We start from the raw sequence: 20,375 nt of genomic DNA, 5'->3' as shown, positions 1-20,375 counted from the left end.
CTACCAAGACCAGGTGAATGGCAACACAGCACAAACTGATAAATAAAAAACGACTAACACTAGTAGCAGTGACTGGGAAGTCGCAAACACTTTTCTGACTTTTAAACTGTGACACTCTGGAGAAGGTCTGGATGACTCCAGATGACAGATCTGCAGAAAAACTTCTGTACAGTATGTCATCAGAACAACAACAACAAAAAGGCAAATGATATATTATGAGGCATTAGAAACATGGTGGAAAATACATTATAAAAAGCTTAATGTGATACGTAAATGAATAATAAGCTGCCAATTGGGATGCTGCATTCAGTTTTGGTCAGTACATTTATAGGAGATAATACAGTAACAGAGGTGAATGAGATAAAAATAATTAAAATAAGTAGAGGAATGAAGAATTTTCTATATGGAAAGATAAGAAGGATTAAGTCCATTTAACTTAAAGACAAAATAAAATGGAATATACTTAAGGCTGTAATATGATGACTCTAATACAAATTAAATATCCTGTGCTCCTGCTCAACATTTCTCTCATTCAGAAAGTGGAAGCATTACACAATAAAAATCTGTAAGGAGTGATAAAAGACAGCATTTTTTCACACAAAACAAATAAAAAAAATGCTCTGAAACTTTTTTCTAGCAGGATTAAAATGGACTGAACCCTTATAAAGAAAATCAGAATATACAAATTCATTAAGTTCAAGAAATAATTGTCAGTATGTTCTCTGTACCTTCTTTAGCTTAAACAGATCCTGATCTAATACCATATGCCATTTCCAGCATACAGACAGAAGAGGAAAGGGGAAGTAAAAGAGGAAGAGTGGCATGAAAATTATTTTTCTATACCTGAAGGCATTACAATTTCAAATATGGTATTTCATGCCCAGCTGACATTAGATACAATAGTCACGAGTTATTCATGAAGGTAAGATTCACCCTTTTCCAATGGCAAAGCTTCTGGCTCTATCCTTTCATTGCTGTAAGCTATTGAACTTTACACTCTGTGTTTGCATGCAGAGAACCCACTGCGGAGACAGAAGTGAATCTCATCCACCCTATGCCTCAGGCCAGAATAAAAGGGAGGGAAAATTCCCCTTCTAGTGGGAAGAGGAGAAAACATTTTCCTTACAAATGACTTATAAGAAAATAATAATACTGAGAGCTATTTGTACCTGTTTGGAAAAACTGAACAAGTCCCAGTGGAGACAGACTGGCAGGCAGAGGGTTGAGGAAACACTGCAGAGCTAATTAATTTATTACATAAATCCATGGTTTATCAAGTGATTATCACTCCGTATAAATGCCATGAGCACAAAAGGAACATGATAGCTTTCAGGAGAATCAACCAGCATCTTCTGGGGAAGGAAGGAACCAGGAAGTATCAAATCTTCAGGAACAAGTGACTCATGACATGCAGCATTTATTGGGCAGGTTTTTCCAAACCAGAAGGTCCTCCTTCTCCCTACCCTAAAAAGAGAGAAAAAAAAAAACAAAACAAAACAAGCAAAAAATCCCCAAGCCCACAAACAGTACAATGAGAGAGAAAAGATATTAAAGAAAAAAGCCTGGTCTTTGTAACCCAGTTCCTCCTACATTCATTTCCCACAAACTGTCAACATCCCACAGGAATCTACCCACGTTACACATCACAGCACAATGCTCCCGACAAAGGCATCTCAGCCCATGATGTTTCAGGCAGCCTTTCAAACCGCCTTCAGTGTATCTAGGTTCACCAGATCTGTAATTAGGTGTTAAGTTTAAGCAATCCAGGAATTTATGCAGGGAGATACTTCTTTGGTTGTTCAGCATGATTTATGCCTGCATGGTCTAGCTGGAATGAACAGAGGTTTGTCCCATGGAGAAAATGAGACTTTTCATATCTCTAGTAGGCTCCAGTTCAGTGAAGCACTTAAACATATGTTCAGGTTCATCCCTGTTTAGAATAACATTTAAACAAGCATGGAGAACTCAGAGATTCTCTCAGCTCCATGGGACTAAAGCATGCATGTAGGTACTCTCTGAAACAGACTTTAATATGTAAACAATATCAATAACAGTGTTAATAATAATCATCATAACAACACCTGCTCTGCTTGTCTTTACATGACATCAGACTTCAGAAGTGAACTAGGATAAATTATAATCCTAGGTCTTGCCATAAGCAAAGCAGAAAAGGTAATACTGTGAATAACGGTGATTTCTGTCAATACAATTTTGGTAATCGCCAGAGTGCTGTGGGGTTACAATAACCATTCAAAATGCTTCTTTGATGTGCAATTAACTCTATGTGAATATTCCTGCTGATTCAGAGAGCTGATGGCTCCATCATATATTTCATTTTAATCTCCAGTGTGAGGGGTTAGGACAAAAAAAAAGAAAAAGTGGAAAAATGCCATTTTAGGAGACTAGAATAGTTTTAACAGAGGAAAGACAAAATATGTATGACAAAATGCAAGACAAAATTATTGGCTCAAATGAGCAGCTGGTTCTATAAAAGACTGTATAGCATGTTTTCAGATGTTTTGCTAATCATTACACTGGTATGTGCTGAAAGAAGTGCTGCTAATGTCTCTTCTCACATTCCTAAACATTTGCCCAGAACGTGAATAAAAACAAATTTGGCAATCAATTCTTGAAGTTTCAGCACCTATAATACCTAGCATAACTGACTAATCTAAACATGCATCTCTGTTTCCACCACACATACCTTAATTGCCACAAAAACTGATTTACATTGTTATCTCTTAGGTATAGTAGATGACTTCCTGCAGTCCCTTCCAACCTTCAGATGAACTTCACATACACTATAAAACAGACAACACATTGTAGGTCTACAGCTTCCAAAGCATTATTTAGACTGGTATTCTGATATTCCATTTATTTTATTTACCTTCTTGTTCAATTGTTAACATTTGTTCACTATTAACAATTTGGAGAAAAAGTAGGAGCATGCAAGCCTTGGTAGTGTTCACGGACAACTGCCACACTTCCCTATCTGTAGGTGACTACCCAACAGCGCTGTGATGAACAATAGCTAATGCTTACTGTACCGGCATATCTTCTAGATAGTTGTTTTTCAAAATCTAGTCTTTATTCACTACTTATTGTCTTTCAAAAAAAAAAAAGCTACTTTTTATTACTGTTAATTTTCTGAAGTAACTCAACTGTTGCCATCACATCTGAAAATGCAAGTATTTTGCACATACTATATATATGGGTAAGTATATAAATACAGATATGTGCATATTAAAATACGGAGGGGTATCATAATTAGGATTTTTGCCAGGAAATATTCAAAATGACAAAAGAGCAGACTTAGTGGGCAAAAGAACCATGTATCTATACTCGTACACAGTGCAATTTTTCCATTTGGTCTTTAGTGTGACCTTATGCAAACCACATACTTTCAGGAAATATTCTGATCTTTCTAGTCACTGATTGTGAAGCAACATTTTGAAAGAGGTTTTCAGGCATATTACCAGTTTCTTATTCCATGGAAATGCAGGGGAGGAGAGAAAGACAGAGAAAAAGCGCTCATCTCACAAATCATTCAACACAGATACTAATGATACATATTATATCTACTGACTTTTTAACTTTTATGTGTATGTTAATATCAATGTAAGCCAAGTAGAAAGAAAAATCATAAAAGCACAAAATCTTTGATGTCTGAGTCATCACCGAAAGGACAGAATGATAACATGTGGATGGTCCACCAGATGGTCCCAAACCTCTAAGCTTTAACCTTTGCTTGAGTGCAACACTAGACCTCAAATTACACGATAAGTGATGGGAAATGTGAAACAACTGTTGCGTTACAAAATTTCTTTAAAAAAAAAAAAAAAAAGCTTTCACACCCTCTCCCAAACATAAACACTTAATTTTGAAAGAACTGTCTCATTATTATTATTATTATTGTTAATAATAATAATAATAATTGCTTAAAGCACTTCTGTAGTATCTTGAAAAAAGGTAGGTTACAAGACCAGCCAGGAAGATTGGATGGACATGCTTGGAAAGAGGATCTGGGGACAAACATCTCTGTGTTGGCTTCCTGTAGCTCCACAACATACTTAGCATTATGGGTTCCCATTTGCTAGGTCCTCTGATTCACCAGCTCAGTTATTGCATCCGTGCAAGCTGCTGAGCAGGAACACAGGGCTCCTTTTCCCCTTGAACCAGGGGTCTGCGGGCAGCAATAGGGAGCACCACTTCTGCAGGACAGGAGAAGGCAGAAGGCAGGAAGACAAAGTGCCCAGACTTTGCTTTCCTCTCTCTTCTGTGGAAGTCAGCCCAGACTATTTGCACCTTTATGGTTTCCCTTAGAGTGGCCACAGATCACAGAAGCCAAGAGGGGAGGGGAAAGTCTCATCGAAAGAAAGGAGGGGGTTGTTGACCTGTTTTTGTTTGTTTGTTTGTTTTGTAAAACTCACAGGGACATAGGAAAGCCAACATAAATTATAATTACTCATCATATCTGCAATTATTAGGAAGATCTTTTCCTAGTTTCAGTCCTAATTATGGTGCTCGTAATTTCTGATTCTTTTTTAACACACTATGAGGGATTGCACAAAGTCTGCCCATAAAAACAAGCAGTGACTGTAAAGGTGTAAAATGAGATAATTACAGTCTGAAACAAAAGAAAAAATGTTGTTATTCAATTCTCCCAATGATAATTAAAACTTACATCTGATGGCCATAACTTCAGCAACTACTTAGGAACAGAAGCTTGTTTGTTGCTTGTCCTAATTTACATTTCTACAACAGTGCTGAAACAAAAAGACCAGTGACCAAATGGAAAATTCTCCATATTACTGAGGCAAAACATGCTTAGGATTTAAATTCCCTTTGCTGCAATACCAGTCTCATTAAGACTTATCAACTCTTCATTTTCATTCACAACAGGTACAGAGGCAATGAAGTTCAGGCTCAAGAGTCTCCTGAAAAGCTCCTCAAGCCCACATGACTTTCTTTGTGTCTGTGGCGTGACAGTGGTGGACTCTTCAGACTCTCCTGTGCAGCTTTTATTGAAAAACTCCATTGGGAAACATGAATAGAAAAGCTGCTTCCATCTGTCAGCTGGAGAAAATAATATTGCCAACAAGGTCCTCCATGGAAAGAGAAGGAAGATCACCACCAGAGCAACACTGTAGGATGAGAGCAGCACTGCAGGATGATGAGGTTCTTGCCCACAGCAGGTATGGCATCTCTCCTTCCTTAATGCCGACAACGAAACACCGATCCTTCATTTTCACGCTTCTTCCTGAGAAGGTGTGATTGGAGGCTTCTCCCATTTACTGCTTTGAGGTCTCGCAGCCTCCAGGGAGGCTGCAGCCCTGCAGTGCTTGGGATGGGATGTCCAGCCCCATGTCCACAAGACAGCAGCCAGCACTCAGGTCCCTGCAGGGCTCCCGAGCCTGACACGCTTTCAAAAGGAAGGAAGTCAGAGCCTGGGCCATGGAGCACAACAAGATACAAGGAGGGCAGGGAGCAATTACAAGAAGTAATCACTGGGTGATCACATCTTCATGTATTTATTTATGTTTCTTTTCAAAAATTATTCAAGGACGTGTTCTTAATCTCAAAGACTCTGAAATATGCAACAGAAGAGTTATTTTCCCCAGACTGGGATACTCCCACCAGCCACAATTCATTACTTGGAGACCCCTTCACAATTAAGCCTTTATTAAAACTTTTCAGGAGAGATAGGAGATGAATTTAGACCAGGTTCTCTCCAGTTTTTGCCAAGGGAAATGCAAGTGCTGTCTGTCCTACGGGACATGTGATTTGTTGCCAATAATTTAACAAGGGGTTTCTCACAAAGATGTTCTCCCTTAATCTGTAATAAACTTCTTTTCCCAGGAACCTGTGTTCATGCATGCTCCTAAAGTGGACAGGTGAGAGAATAGGCAATCTGGTCAGCTTTTTTGTTTTTGTTTTTGTTTTCCCTTTTAAGTAAAGACTTCTAAAATTAATTCATCCTAAGAAGAAAGTAATACCTTTTCCTTTAACATCATTAACTCGGCAAGAAAACAAATGGCTCCACAGAACATTAGCAGCAATCAAAGGGCAAGCAATCTATAGTCAATCAAAATAAACGTAACAGATGACACAAATCTGCTTTCACTTACAGTAAATGACTGTATACAGATATCTACATGGGTAAATAGGCTTCTCAGAAGTTTCTTCTGTGGAAGACTCATAAAACTTGGAAATGCCAAATGATATCTTTATGTCCCACTGTGCAGTTGCCCATAAACTTCATGTACATTTACTGTAAAAGTAACATTGCCACTGATTGTTACTGACTGCATGTAAGCCAAATATTTCTTTGAAACAATCGCGTAAGGAATACATTTGCAATATTTTAAATAGATAAATGTAACAGATCACAGATAAAATTAAACTAAGCCATTTGTAACTGCATTATTAACACATCCTGCTACCACAGAAGGTATACGTTTCTCACAGTAAGCTAATCCCAGCCACGCTGGACCCCTTTTTACAAGTTCTTTTCCTGCATTGTTCCAGCCTATCAAGCACTCAGCATATTGAAGATTTTGTTCAAATAAAGACACTTGGAAATCAGGTTCCCTGGCATTTCCAGAACTTTGGAGTGTTTTTAAGTGTAATTCATAATGCCTTTTGCACTTGATAAAACCTCATGTAATTTTAAAGAAGAAATATGAATTCTCATGACATGAGACATATTCCATGTGAAGAATACAAATTTTGCAACGTGTGGCATAATATCCACTTAGAATGTGTTGCTATTATAGAGAAGGTCACATGCTTGTTTCTGCTGAATAGAATAATATTCTGTAAGTAAGTCACTATGAATCAGAGAGTCTCTAAAGCTAATAAAGTACTGTACAACAAGATCAACAAGAACAGAATAAGGTTTGAAGAGCTGTAAGCATTAAATAGCATGCTAAGATGGAGACAGTCCAACACATAAGGTGTATATTTAGAGTATTTAAGAAACTATCCATCCGTTTTAATTACTTACCAAAGACTTTTTAATGCTGCTTTGCAAGAGGTCTTTATCTTACTGAAAATTAGCTCTTCAATAAATTTCTCTTGCCCCTCAGGATGGATCACTGCAGTAAATCTGCACTGATCAAGGAGTATTATCTTTCCCTGCATCTGACGTCTCTACCATTTCATTTTTATAGGCTTTTCTTTGATTTGCACAACTATTTCTGTTTTTATGCCTATAAGAGTGTAAGAAGAACTGAAGGGATGCATACCTAGTGATATTCAGCATGGCTCTATCATCCTGTTTTTATACTAGCATAAAGCTGGCATAATCCAGTGATAAATCAAACCTGTAACAGCTAATTCTTTGTATCTCAAGAAGGCATAGTTACTCTCTGTTTTTGTTTGGTTGTCTGTTTTAAACTTCTAGTTACTGTCATAGTTGCTTTCATAGTTGATTTTTGCTTTTTTTAATTAAACTTGCTGTTCTATTTCACAAGCTCCTTACGTCTTCTGAAAGCCTATATGGCATCCAGGTTACAGAAGGCCAGATTGTCTTAGTTTGGAGAGCATTTGTTTGTGCACAATCCCTGTCAGAGGTATAGCACAGCTGTGGCTTACTAAACCCAAATGCTCACATTTGTTCATCACGTAGAAGAAAACAAAACTGAACTGGCATGTGTAGCATAAGAAGTAAGTTTTTATAGGCCAAGTGCAGAAAGACAGTTCTGGCTTCTGGGATGCATGCGTGTACGTACAGAAAGGGTACTTCTCATCATGTCTGGTTTTGACGCTTGCCACAGCAGTGCATCTGACTTTTTTTGACACTGTTCTGACATCTAGGCTGCCATCAGTTAAGACTGTTAAAACTGCAGTTTTGTGATAGCTGTCACATGCATTTTGTCTTCAGCTGGCTTCGTGTGCTTTAAAATCGATCCACAACTCTTGCCATAAGGAGACTTCTGTTTCTGAAGAGTAGAATGATGTGGACTGAAGTAAGTGGGAACAGAGAGTGGGAATAGAGATACCCTGAACACTTGGGGATGGGAGGTGATCTCTAGGAGGTGATCTCACAGCTAGAGCTCATGATATCCTCTGGACATCTCAGGGGCACTTCCAAAAGTTCTCAAGCTCGTCTGTGTCCCATCTGCTGTGGACCTGTGCTCCTGCCCTGCCCTGTCTGCTCCCTTCCACAAGGATGGGTGAGCTCTTGCCTGCACATGCAGCAAGCCAGAGAAATGCATTTCAGCCAACGCAGCTGACAATGAGCACTGCAAAGAAGTGTTGAGCTTTCTGCAAAGTCATCTCCTGCAGTCATCTCACTGCCAGCTCAGTTGAGTCCTCAAGATAGTGCAAGGACAGGACAGGAGTACAGCGTGGGAGACAGGGAACAGGCAGGGCACCAGCAATGCCAACTCTGGTTGGCTTTACTTGCCACTGAGCTTCATCTTCTCTTTATAGTTTTGCATCCCATTGAGTCCTGCCAAGGCAGAAGGAGGACGTCCTGCTCCTCATCCTCTCTCCTCCCCCAGCCAGATGCTCTTGCCCCATTCCCTGTGGGATGGCTCTAGCAATCAGACAGCCCTGGAGCAAATCAATATGGAGAATTGTTCCAGTAGAAACCTAACACTGCTCACTGCTCATAAATAAATATGCAAATAAAAGAGCAGTTTGCTGCAGATATGTCAATCTGTCAGCTGAGTCGACCCTAAGGGCACATGACTGTCAATGCCAATATGAGGAGGGAGAAGGATACCTGCAGCTGGAGAGAGGGGAGAGGGAACAGGGCCTTCTTTTACAGGAGACGTCAGGTGCCAGATTGACAGAGCTGCTTTAAATGTGAAGGCATGCTCTCTGTGCCTGTGAGTTCTCTGGTTTGGAAGGAGCAGGGCATAAAGGGGGCAACATTCATAGAGGCAAATTTTAGCTCACCAGGGCTGGTCCTGGTCAAGTCACCTCCTGTAGGCCTCTGCAGAAGTAATCTCTGAACTCAGGAGTCAGTGGACCACAAACAGAAACCTACAACCCCACAAAAATACATACTCAGTTCCCTTCACACAGGTAGGACAGCAGAAATGAAGAGGGAGCAATAATTGTTCTCGGTGGCCTGTACAGTTCTATGCAATTACTACCATTCAAATTTACATAAATATTTTGTTTAAAAATGCTAATTTTTATTGTTTACATTTAAAAGTAAAGAATATATTTAAACAATATGCTCCTTTTTTTTTTTTTTTTTTTTTTTTTTTTACCACACAGTCCTGATGTTTGCCTTCCACTTTCCCCATGACAATTTGTTTGATTTATTATGACATACCACTAGCCCTAGTAACTACAGGCACAGATCTTTGGCAGGAAAATACGCTATATATTTTAATGCTGTTTTATACTAGACATGTAAGTTTTCAGTCCAATGCAAACCAAAGAGAAAGCCCCTGATACTTGCCTAAATAGAAGAGGTCTAGATAAGCTAATATACATATATGTATATAAGATTTCTGACCATCTCATACTAAATATAAAATTGAAATAAACTTCAAAAAATTAAATTTAATTTTAAAATTTAGATTTAAAATATTCTTCAGAGCAGCTGTTCTGTTCTAATATCATGGAATTTTACCAGGCTTCACGAAGTTCTGTTCGGTTCTAATTTTTCACATAACCAGTCTTGTGTGCACTGGTTTGCAGTGGGCTGTATTTGCAGGCTCAGCTTACCACCTTTTCATGTTACTGAGTTCAGAAAGATTCTTCTTTAAACAATCTTGCTGGGTTATAAATATATCCTGTAATCACTTAGTTGGCTATTAATTAAACTATAGATTTCACTATGGAAACAGGTTCAATTCCCTATATTTAATAAAATGCTGAAAAGTTAATGTGCATGTGTGCTTAGAAGCAAATCAGCAGTTGGTTGTAAATTGACAAGATCAGGGGAGTGAAAAGTGTAGTATGTTTGTTTCAGCTTTATGAAAATCTTAGGTGTCAGTGATGATGTCTATAGCCTGTCAGTTTAGTTTACCTCAGTTGACTCATGATTTTAATCAGTGACAAGCTCATGTCCTACATAATAAAATATTGATAAATAATATCTGTGCAAATTAATTATTATTAATGTACAAGGCATTGCTACATTAATATGTTCCCATTATACAAAAGGAATTTATATAATTAAGATTGTTTATCTGTAGAAAGAATGAGTGTTTGAAGTTCCACAAGATATGTATTGCAAACATCATAAGAAATGAAAAATAAAACTCACACTGGAAAAAAAACAAAGAGGGAAGGATAAATTTCCTTACATAGGCATGATAATGGAACTTCAGAGATTCTGAAAACTCTTAAATCCTAGGCACTCAAACAAACTGTTTCATTTGGTTGGAGTTAGATTATCTTTAAGGTCCCTTCCAACCCAAGCCATACTATGATTCTGTGATTCCATAATTTATTCTTGATTTATTACCCAACGTTAGCATGAAAACAGAAAGAGAATGTTAAGTGAGAAGCTCGGTGAAACTTGCAGGATGCAGCATCATCTTATTTACTTTGTTTTAAATCTCAGCTCATTTCCACAAACACATAAGACCCGTGCTTTACTTCAAGTTCAGATGGATAGTTTAGGGCAGGTCATTTCATCTCTTTCTGCCTTCATTCTCTCCTGGAGACAATACACTGATCTTTGTGTTAAGGGATACTGGGATGTAGCATTGAAACTGTTAAGTGTTTGATCATCCCTTTTTGAGCATCACTGCTCTTGCCTCAAGACAAACCAGAAGAGAAGTGATACATAGACACTTTTGTCCAGCTTCCTGTGATCCTACTTAGGACAAAAGTGTTATTAGTTAAAAGGTGTTTTTCACTCACACATCAAACACTAAAGGTGAAATTCTAGTTTCATTAAAGATTTTTTCCCCCATCATCCTCAACGGATCTGGGTTCCATTTGTCTTTGATAGGATTCTGCACACCACCTCATTTCAAGCTACACTTACTGTGTATTTTGCTACATCAACTTTTAAAGGAAACAAACCTCCTCTGGATGGATGTCACACATGAAAAAGATTATGAGAAGCAGCCCTTTCATCCAGAAAGTTGAATGATGGAAGTCTGGCTTAAAATTTACAATGAAAGTTAAACAACAACCAAAACTGTGGATGTTCTTATGACTCTAAAGTATGCATCTCTGTTCTACGTCTGGTTTCCAAAGAAGTATCAGATTTTTTAAATGTTGCTCAAGAAGAACAGTTTATTGCTTTTTCCTGTTTCTGTTTTTCCCAAGCTCCACAATCAAATGAATTAAAGTCATTTGTACAAGGCAGAGTAAATATCTGTTAACATACATGCTGATTTTATGGTAGCATAGAAGGAGCATAGTTTTAACCACACAATGAAGAGCACTCTTAAACTTGCATTTATTTTCATAGCAGCTATGGCATTTGGGTGACTGAAGAGAATTGATTAGCAAGAAGGCTGTTAAACAGCAGTCCTATAGCAGGCACTGCACTGAGGATTATAGGTTTATTTCACTAATTGGTGCCCTCCTGGAGTCTTTATGAGTCAATTAAAAAAAAATAAAGGAGCATTCTGTATTGTGTTTAGAATAAAAGCAGAATAATGCTTTTCCCTCTATAGAAATATCATAGCTGAGCTTTCAGAAAAAAAAAAAAAAAAAAAAAAGCCTTGAGTTTTCCAGCCAAATTATTCTTCTCCATATGAATTCTTGCTTGCAGAGCTATATCCTTACCACACTGCTTTAGTGAAGCTCAGCTAGCGTGGCGTGCCAAAAACCAGACCTATATCTGCCATGGTAGGCATGATGTTGCCTTCATTGTCCACAGCCGCCTGGGACATGGCAGCTGTGTGCCTTGATGAGAGCAGAGTCCTGGTACAGCCTCAGGAGCCAGCCAGCAGCAGCTCTGCATGTGGGCAGCCAGGCACAGTTTCCACCCCATGGGGACAGCAGCACAGAGACTTGTTATATTGTCATCTCTACAGAAGACCAGTGTGGGCACCTGCAGGTTTGAACCATGCCATGGGAGCATGATGGGATCTCCCCAGCACCTGCTGAGGAGCAGGGACCTCTTGCTAACCAGCTATAGGGAAGACTAAATGGGAAGAGTGGCTTCAGTGAGCTCCTCCTTACATTCTGAAGAACATTTTATCATAGGAGGGTAGAAATAAAGTTCTTACCTCTGTGATTTTAATAAGAACCTGAAATAAGAATATGTGCACACTGAACCCCAAAGAACAGTGATCTTGTTAACACAATGGGCTAAAGGACTACCTGGCTCCAGCCAGCTCCTGGAGGTTTCCAGGGCTCAATGAGCACCACTAGAGGGCTCACAAAGTATTTAAAGGGTTAGTACACATCGTACATACAATACTCTCATTTTACTTTCTGTTCCTCCATTTGTATGCTCAATGTATTTCAGAACTCAGGCTGGCTAAAGCATACACTTACTTCAAATTCAGCTTGACAGACTTTCACTTCCTCATGGGGCCACCACCACGCTCTGACCTCTCCTGTGTAAATAGGCCTCCCACATAAAATAGTTGTGGCCTGATTGTGCTGCTCATTACCCAGTACTCCCTAACCAGAGGCAGCATTCAGCAATAGAGTGACTGCCATCAGTGCTTCCAGAGGAGCAGATGAGTTCAGTGTGTCAGGTGTAGCAATACCAGTTATGTCAGGGTATCAGGCATATCAATGTGTCAGTATGAGGTAACCCAGTGTATCATATATATCAGCGCTCCAGAGAGAAAAGAAGAAAAACCATGGCCTTTTCTCTCATAGAAACAAACAAACAAAAGTTTTATTAAAGATAACTTGAAGGAAGACATGATCCTAATATTGTACACCTTTCCTAAAGAGGGGATTCATACAGGTTCTGGGACAATAGGCTTGTAGGCATACAAAGATTTCAGTAAATTGCTCATGGGGTCAGGGAAGTTGGCAATCCCTACAATAAGACATGAAAATTATATGTGTCAAGTGAGTGGAACTGGTATATAGTGCTAACTATCCCTAAAACATGCTTCCTCTTAAGGGTCAAGATTTACATTTGTCAATGGGGAAGAATACAAAACTAGTACGATGGGTTTTCTTTTTCCTCTTGTACCATTCATTAGCTCTGAAAACCTTGTTATAACATTCCATGTTGAGAGTAGAAATGTTTTAATATGTAGCCCCAAACTCAAAAATGTGAAGGCAATTATTGTGAGAGTATTTCAATGCAAACTAAAATGAATTTCCTTCTTTTTTCTACTCTTTCTTTTCCCTTTCCTCCCTGAAATAGGCTGCCAAGGGAATTATTATGATTACTCTGCATGTTTTGCAGATGGTTGGCTGCTGCATGGGGTTCTCGAGAGAGGTCAACATCCTATAGCATCCAGCTTGGATGCTGCCCTCTACAACAGCTGAGCTGTGGAAGTCCTTAGTCAGCAAAGGATTTGCTGACATGCCTAATTGAAGTTTCTGGGACAAGTAACTTCTTCAAACCTCAGAGTGAAGCACTTTGCTGAACTGAGGCTTGATTCTACTCTCCCTTAAACCCAATGGAAATACTCCACTAGCCAGGAATGGAAGTTGAATGGGTGTGTTAACTTTTTTTTAAATATATATATTTATATATGCATACATATGTACACATCCGTATGCATATAAAAACTCTTGAGGTGCTCAGAAGCCATGTTCAAGGTTGTTTTCAGGAGTCTCAGCTAAACCTCATAATTTTCATTCTCAGGGGTACTAGAGACTAGGGATATTGGCTGTATCATGCCAACAGTGTGAGGGCAGGAAGGTTTCCTGCCTTTTGGCTTTGTTATATGGCATGCAGATAAGCAGTTTGGAGAGTCTCAGGCAGGTGAAGACAGGGAGGTTGTTTGTTTATTTAATCCATAGCCTTTTGGCAAATAATCAATACACCTTTCTGGTACCACTGCACAGTAAAGTGGAAGAAAAAAGGGACAATACTGACATAGTGCTGTAATACTCACTTGTACGGTCCCTCACTTTCCACATATATGCTGATAATGTGGACAGACTACATTCAGCCTGTCTCTGGGATTGGACTGATTCAGAACCAAAGTAGGAATTGCAACTGCCCCAAAGGCTCTGTTTGGTTAGGATATTACCTCCACTCCTGTTTTTAAAAATTTGGAAGATAAAACAAATTCAGACTTTCAGCCCCCAAGAAGAGTAGAGGATCAGTTGCTGTTTGTTGTCTTGGGGCCAGCCAGCATGCATGGCTGATAGGAAGACTGTGGATTTGGCTCAAGAACAAGTATTGCTAAGGAAGACTTTGCTTCTGCCCAGGCAGGAGTGCTGGGATGGCATCAGCTCCAGCTGCCCAGAATTTGGGAAGAGACGGAGACAAACAGGGCTCTGCCCTTCAAGGTCTTCAGAAGACCAGAGCATGGCTCCATCTGCCCCCACATGAATCCCAAAAGAAAACTCCAGGAAATCTCTTAATTGCAAAAGTATTGCCATTCAGGACAGAAGTGCGTTTCCCTGATACATCTGTGTCACAGGGACAAGTGCACAGAGGTAAATACATTGAATAAACAGGCTGAGATTTGTAAAGGTACCTTGAGTAAGAACTGGATTTTCACATCCTTTAGGTACTTCAAGTCTGTCCTCATTATGTGAACTGTACCCACAAAGACAGTCACTGCAAATGTAGCATTTTACAAGTCTGGGTTTCAGATTTATTGTTTAAAATTATTTTGAAACCAATGATCTCTAATGCAGATATATCTGCTCATCTATGTTAGCAAATCATAGCTTATAGGGTAAAATTCTGGTTCTATGAATCTTTGGCTTCTACAATGCAAATTGTATGTTTATACTAGAAATTGAGGGATCCACTATAGCTTATATTGATTTTTTTTTCATTTTGCACATTTTTCATAAAGATGCATACTACTATTTAAGTATGATGAGGTTAGCATAAACCAACAAAACCAAAGAAACTGTAAGCTAAGATTGATACATTCTTCACTCATGCTGCTGTGCCTAATTATTACAGGACTGCCAACAAGCTCATGATAATTGCATACTGCAAACAGAGCTGTGGGGGGAAAAAAGTCATTGTTTTGGGTTCATATTACTTTCACTGAACTTTTCTGGCATGCTTGATTCATATCTCCTTTTAATGTTTTGAACTCATAGATCCTGCAATCTCAGATACAAACCTCCTGATGGAATCAGGAAGAGCAAGGCTAGTTTTCCCTCCAGACTCTTGTCTTAAGCACGATGACAATCTTGTTCCACTTCTTACCATGAAAACATACTGTTCTTGCTTCTTTTCATGAACCACCAATGGCCAACCTTGTTATTTCCAGAAGTGACACAAGCCAGCATTATTTATGTTGGTAGATAGCATGTGAGAAAAGGAGGGGGCTTTGAAGAGCAAGGTGCGTTACACTCAGTGACCACAGGTTTCTGTCAGTCTCTTTTTTGCTGTTTCCTAGAGTTCAAAAGCAGATGCTTCATTCCATTCTCTTACTGGATATGAGTGTAGTTTCAGTCCCAGAGCAGTAGTATCTAGAAAGAAGTTTAATCATTTTTACTCTCTCATTTTACACACTTTGTCCTTAACCCAATTTAGATGGTCAAAGCACTTTGGGCCAGCGATTTTCATTTGCTCAATATGTACATGGTTCCTAGCACTACAACATCCCACCCCAATGGACAACATTAAGTGCTTCTCTGATATAAATGCTAAATAATTGATCACAAATCCCTAAACCATACAGAACAATATAATTTCTTCTGCCTGATTTTGTTATGCTATTATTTATATCAGCATACAGTATTGATATAAGAAATTTGTAATGAAGTCCCAGAGATGTTTTGATTTAATGTGGTTACAGGGACTATCATTGCAAGTGGCAACAAATAGCTCTAATGGATTTTCTAGTACCTTGTTTTCATCATCTGTAATAGACTCTAATCTGCCCTGGTCGGAACTGTAGGATGCCTGCGTGTTCTGCCCCCAGACTTTAGCAGATCTATATTTTATGGCCCTACAGTAAAAGTAATTGCAGGGTTTATAATGTCTGTGTACTGCTCCGACTGAAAGCCATCCATTTAGAGACTTCCAGAAAGTCGAGGTGTTTCAGTTGCAAATGCATGAGCTGAGACGGACTATGGTCACACAGCAGGCTGGTTACCAGCCTCTTTTTAATGAGGGTGCATTCCAGAGACCTAACTTGCTTTTCCTTTTCCTTTGTAGTAACACCAAAATAGAAAAACATTGGAAAAGATGGGGTTGAAGTTGAAAGGATCCCGCTCCTTTTTAACTCCTTGTACCAATTCAGAGGAAACCCAGGAACTTGGAGGCCAGCTCAGAAGATGCTGACTGCTAGAGTAGCCACTGAGAGCAGCACACAAACGCGGCTGCTCTCCTTCTTCCCAAAACAAACCCTTCAGCTCCAGCTCACAGTTGACAAAAATCAAGAATCAATTCTGACTCACAGGCTGACCTCAAATTAGCTTTCAGGAGCTGTGCAACAGATCTTGACAATCTCACCGTAGGTAAGCAGGAACTAAGGCAATCAGAGAAAAACAAAATCACATTTTTTTTTTAGTGTTGAATGACTGAGTAATTATACTGTCTACCTCAAATGCTAGTGCTCTGCCAAACATTCATACCTACACAACTCTCTGCAGGACTGCCTTCTGCCACCATGGTAACAGCCAGCCCTGCAGCAAGAATTTGGCCCAAGGAGCAGGAGAAGGTAACAGGGGGACTGGGCTTTTTAAAGGCACAAAAGCCCTCTAAATGCCAGGTCTGCCATTTGTGCCTCTTAAGACCAAGAATAACTCAGCCTGAATGTTAACAGTCTCTTTTTACTGTATGTGATAAATGCAATAATTCTGCTATTATCAGAATAATTAATCTTGCTTGACACTCCAGGCAAAAAATCCAATATGCTGGATTCCACAGACATGACGGTACTTTGTAATATTTTGTTATCTTTCCGATGTATAATTAATAAGGAGAGTAGGAAATCCAGGAGAATCAACCAGCATTAAAATAAGCAGAAAACAGAAAGTTAAGATAACTGGAGTTAAGCTGGGTGAGCGTCAGCCATTTCAAAGACGGTATCAATTGCACAGAAGGTCCTCAGCTGAGAGACCCAAAAGATCCAGTTGCAGCTGGCAATAACCCAGATGCCACTTGCTAAATTATCTGAAACTTTTTTTGTCCTAACATGAATTACGTGCTCTTATTGATGAGTCTAATTATAAAGTGCTATTGGTTACACAGAATAGTCCTTGACTGGACAGCTGCAGATGGGGAGAAAATAATAGTCAGACTAGACTAAGAGCATCTTCAGGCTCCCCAAAATCTGTCCAGCAAAAAAAAAACTGTTCATGGCTAAGTAGGGAAAAAAGTATACTTAAGTCTCACGGGTAGAGAGTTAGAGAATCCCTGTAGTACTCGTTTTATATTTTTAGAATAGCACCCCAAGATTACAAAAAATTGCCTTGACTGAAACAATGAACATTCTAACTCTGGAAAACCTGCAAATCAAACGGCTACTTCCAAACACTGTACTTCTTGGCATACAAATAATTACCTCCTCCCTAAAACACACACGGTATCATTCTATGTCCTTTTTTCCCCAGGTTACTTGTTCTGACACTGCACAGCTGACCACACAAAATTTGTTGCAAGCTTAGTTCAGCTTGCAACTTTGAAAATAAGCAAAAAAATAAGTTTTTGCTTGGAGCCCCTACAAGGTCCAGCAGGGGCTGCCTCTCTGCTGCACCTTCACTTGGCCTGGAAACAACCAAGCTGCTGTGGTTCAGAACCTGCCCTCAGCAGGGCACTCACCAGCTCATGCTTTGTTGAGTGACAGCAAAACTTTTATGCCTATTTTCAAAAAGAACTGCATCATTTCAGGACGAGCTGCTAAATTACATCTTCATTTTGCAACGTCCCCAGCTGAATGCACCAAAGTGCGGTTCTGTATCGTTTCAAATTGCTCATGAGGAACCGGTGTGCTGGTACATAGACCTGATATGGGACTTTGGGGGATTAGCTCCTACATATCACTAAGAAACAAGTGAACTCATCCTGAAGAGGAAGAATATTCTGCTTCTACAGCTTCTGCAGCTGAAACACAGAGGGAACAAACCAAAACGCAGCTCTGGAATGTAAAATGAGAATATGTGTGCTTGTGAGCTGCAGGTTAAATTCAGTCTTCTGAGGCATACAGTCAAGATCGGGGAAAAAAATTATACCTTGTCTAATCAGGCCTTGTTCGCTAGGTTGTGCCATAAATAACAAAAGAAGAGTGACAGAAGTGGCACAAACCAACGTGGGGGTAAAGGTCAAAATTGGGGCCAAAGGGCCCCAGGGCCAGATGTCCCCAGGAGCTGCACATGCCCCTGATCAAGCTATGGGGCCACAGGCACACAGCAGCAAAGCTTTCCCGGGCTCATCTAGCCCACCTTCCAAGGTGTGCAGACCCCCTCACTAGAGGAAATGGAGCAAGAATTGTGCTTAGCATATTATATATAAGCGGGAAAGATGGAAAAAAAAAAAGATCTTTATGCTTTTCTAAGGGAGTTGCAAGGTTGTTTTATTGCCTTCTAATTCTCCATTTAAAAGCATTATTATTACCAAACAGGAAGATTTGGTTCCAGCAGAGCCTACTACTGAGATAGCCATGTGCCAGTCATGGGAGTAGGGCACTCCTGGCCAGGATCCTCCTTGCCCAGCTTACACACACAGGCAAGTCTCTTATGAGCTTCCAAGAAGCTACATAAAGAACTATGTGGAGAAGAATTTAACTGTGTTGTGAATCAGAGAAAATGTGATCCCTAGGGACAGACAGTCCATTGTGGTACCTTGGCATGTCCTCACAGACTTAGGCTGAACAGCTTTGTATGTCAGCAGGGTCTGGTCCCATGAACATCTAACAGGAGATGGGAGGATGACTGTAAAGGAGGTGATAACTGGGGGGGGGGGGGGGGGGGGGGGGAATGTTTATTAGGAAGATTTTTGTGTTCTCAGATCCATATGAAAGGGTGTTATACTATACAGAAATGTAGAAGTGACATAATTGATCACTTGCTTTTGCTTACTAACCAAAGCCTTAATTCATTATTTCTGTATTTCTCATCAAAGGCTGATGATAGAATGCAACACGTTACCCAATTTCGGTTGTCACTGACGTTAGCAGCTCCTACAGCTGTATCTCACAAAGAGCCCCCAACCCAGATATTGCCAGTAAGAAATGTGCCTAATACACTTCTACAGAGAACAGACTTTATTAAGACTTTTTTTGTTGTGACCTTACAGATATCCTGAGATGTTCAAAATACATTGTGCAACAGACCAGGCCATTCTCCTATGGTCTTTTGTTTCTTCTAGTCCCTCAACCCTACTTACTTTTGTAATGTCCATTTCACATCCCCTTCTCTTCCAGAGCTACTCAGATTTTATGGCTTGGATTAAATGCATTTGAAGTCCATGCTGTTGCTGAGCAGCCTTTTAATGATAAAATTTGCCTTACAGCTCAGAAAAGGCACTCCTACTCCCGTCTCCTAGCCATGCTAGCTCCAGCTTTTCTTGCATTGGCTCTTGAGCCTAATGTGGCCCTCAGAAAGGCAGCTCAGCTCAGCAGCCTGTCAGGAAAGCAAGCCAGTAAGCTGCTTGCTGATGGCCACAGTGGCCAATGCTGGCCAAAGACTAAGGTGTCCATGGTGACTGTGGCCATTGGCCTGCCACAATGCTGCTATGCCTTGACCCCTCATCCCTCAGGTGGCAAATAGCTCCTCAACTACAGCCCCAAGAGCTGGTGGCAGCTCCCCAGCAAAGGCACACACTGCATCTACCTCCTGTCCTTGAGAATGGGAATTAAAAGATGCAACAGAGTGGCTACGGACTCACCACACATGCAGTGAACCTTACGTGGCTCACAGCTGGAGCACGGCAACCCAGGTTCATGCATACCACTACAGAGGACCTCTGCTATTCCTTCAGAGAAAGAAAAGGGTTATTTAATTGTATTTAAGAAAACAATACACCGTCTTTTCAGCCAGCCACTTCTTGTACAGCAGCAGTCACTGAAGCAGAGCTCTCTTGTACTATGAGACAAGACTAGCACTGGAAAAGGACTAGAAAAAGGGTTGAGTTGGTGTTTCATGCCTCCTCATGGACTCTGCTGTGCTTCTCTCGATGTCTCAGCTCCACCTGCTATGAACAACCCCTTTTTGCTCAGAGGTTTTCTGTCTGTAAATTATTGCAGTGGCCTTGCTGGAGTTTGTGGGATTTCAGACTGCTTTTTATTTGTTAATTTCCTTTCTTGTATTCTATTTTTTATTGTGAAGTCTTTTATCTAAATGCCTCTCCAATGCCTACTTTGCCTAATTGTACCTCTCCTGTT

At 39.9% G+C, this 20,375-nt stretch overlaps 1 long non-coding RNA gene across 13 annotated transcripts in view; it reads right to left on the bottom strand.

Annotated features, from left to right (window-relative positions):
• Window positions 1-312: 312 nt before the first annotated feature.
• Window positions 313-20,375, bottom strand: part of LOC118247537 (uncharacterized) — a 116,977-nt gene continuing 96,914 nt past the window's right edge. For 11 of the 13 annotated variants that reach the window (XR_007707873.1, XR_004778478.2, XR_004778477.2 and 8 more), the window contains one exon: window positions 12,764-15,516. This is a non-coding gene — a long non-coding RNA (uncharacterized LOC118247537). Of the gene's footprint in view, window positions 1,465-2,704; window positions 2,802-8,907; window positions 8,995-12,763; window positions 15,517-20,375 lie in introns of those variants that run through there. The other 2 variants (XR_004778474.2, XR_004778475.2) reach the window with 2 other exon arrangements.

The sequence above is a fragment of the Cygnus atratus genome, chromosome 1, assembly GCF_013377495.2.
Source record: "Cygnus atratus isolate AKBS03 ecotype Queensland, Australia chromosome 1, CAtr_DNAZoo_HiC_assembly, whole genome shotgun sequence".
NCBI classification, from domain to species: domain Eukaryota; kingdom Metazoa; phylum Chordata; class Aves; order Anseriformes; family Anatidae; genus Cygnus; species Cygnus atratus.
The sequence above is the reverse complement of the archived record's forward strand: the minus strand, read 5'-3'. Positions and strand labels throughout refer to the sequence as shown.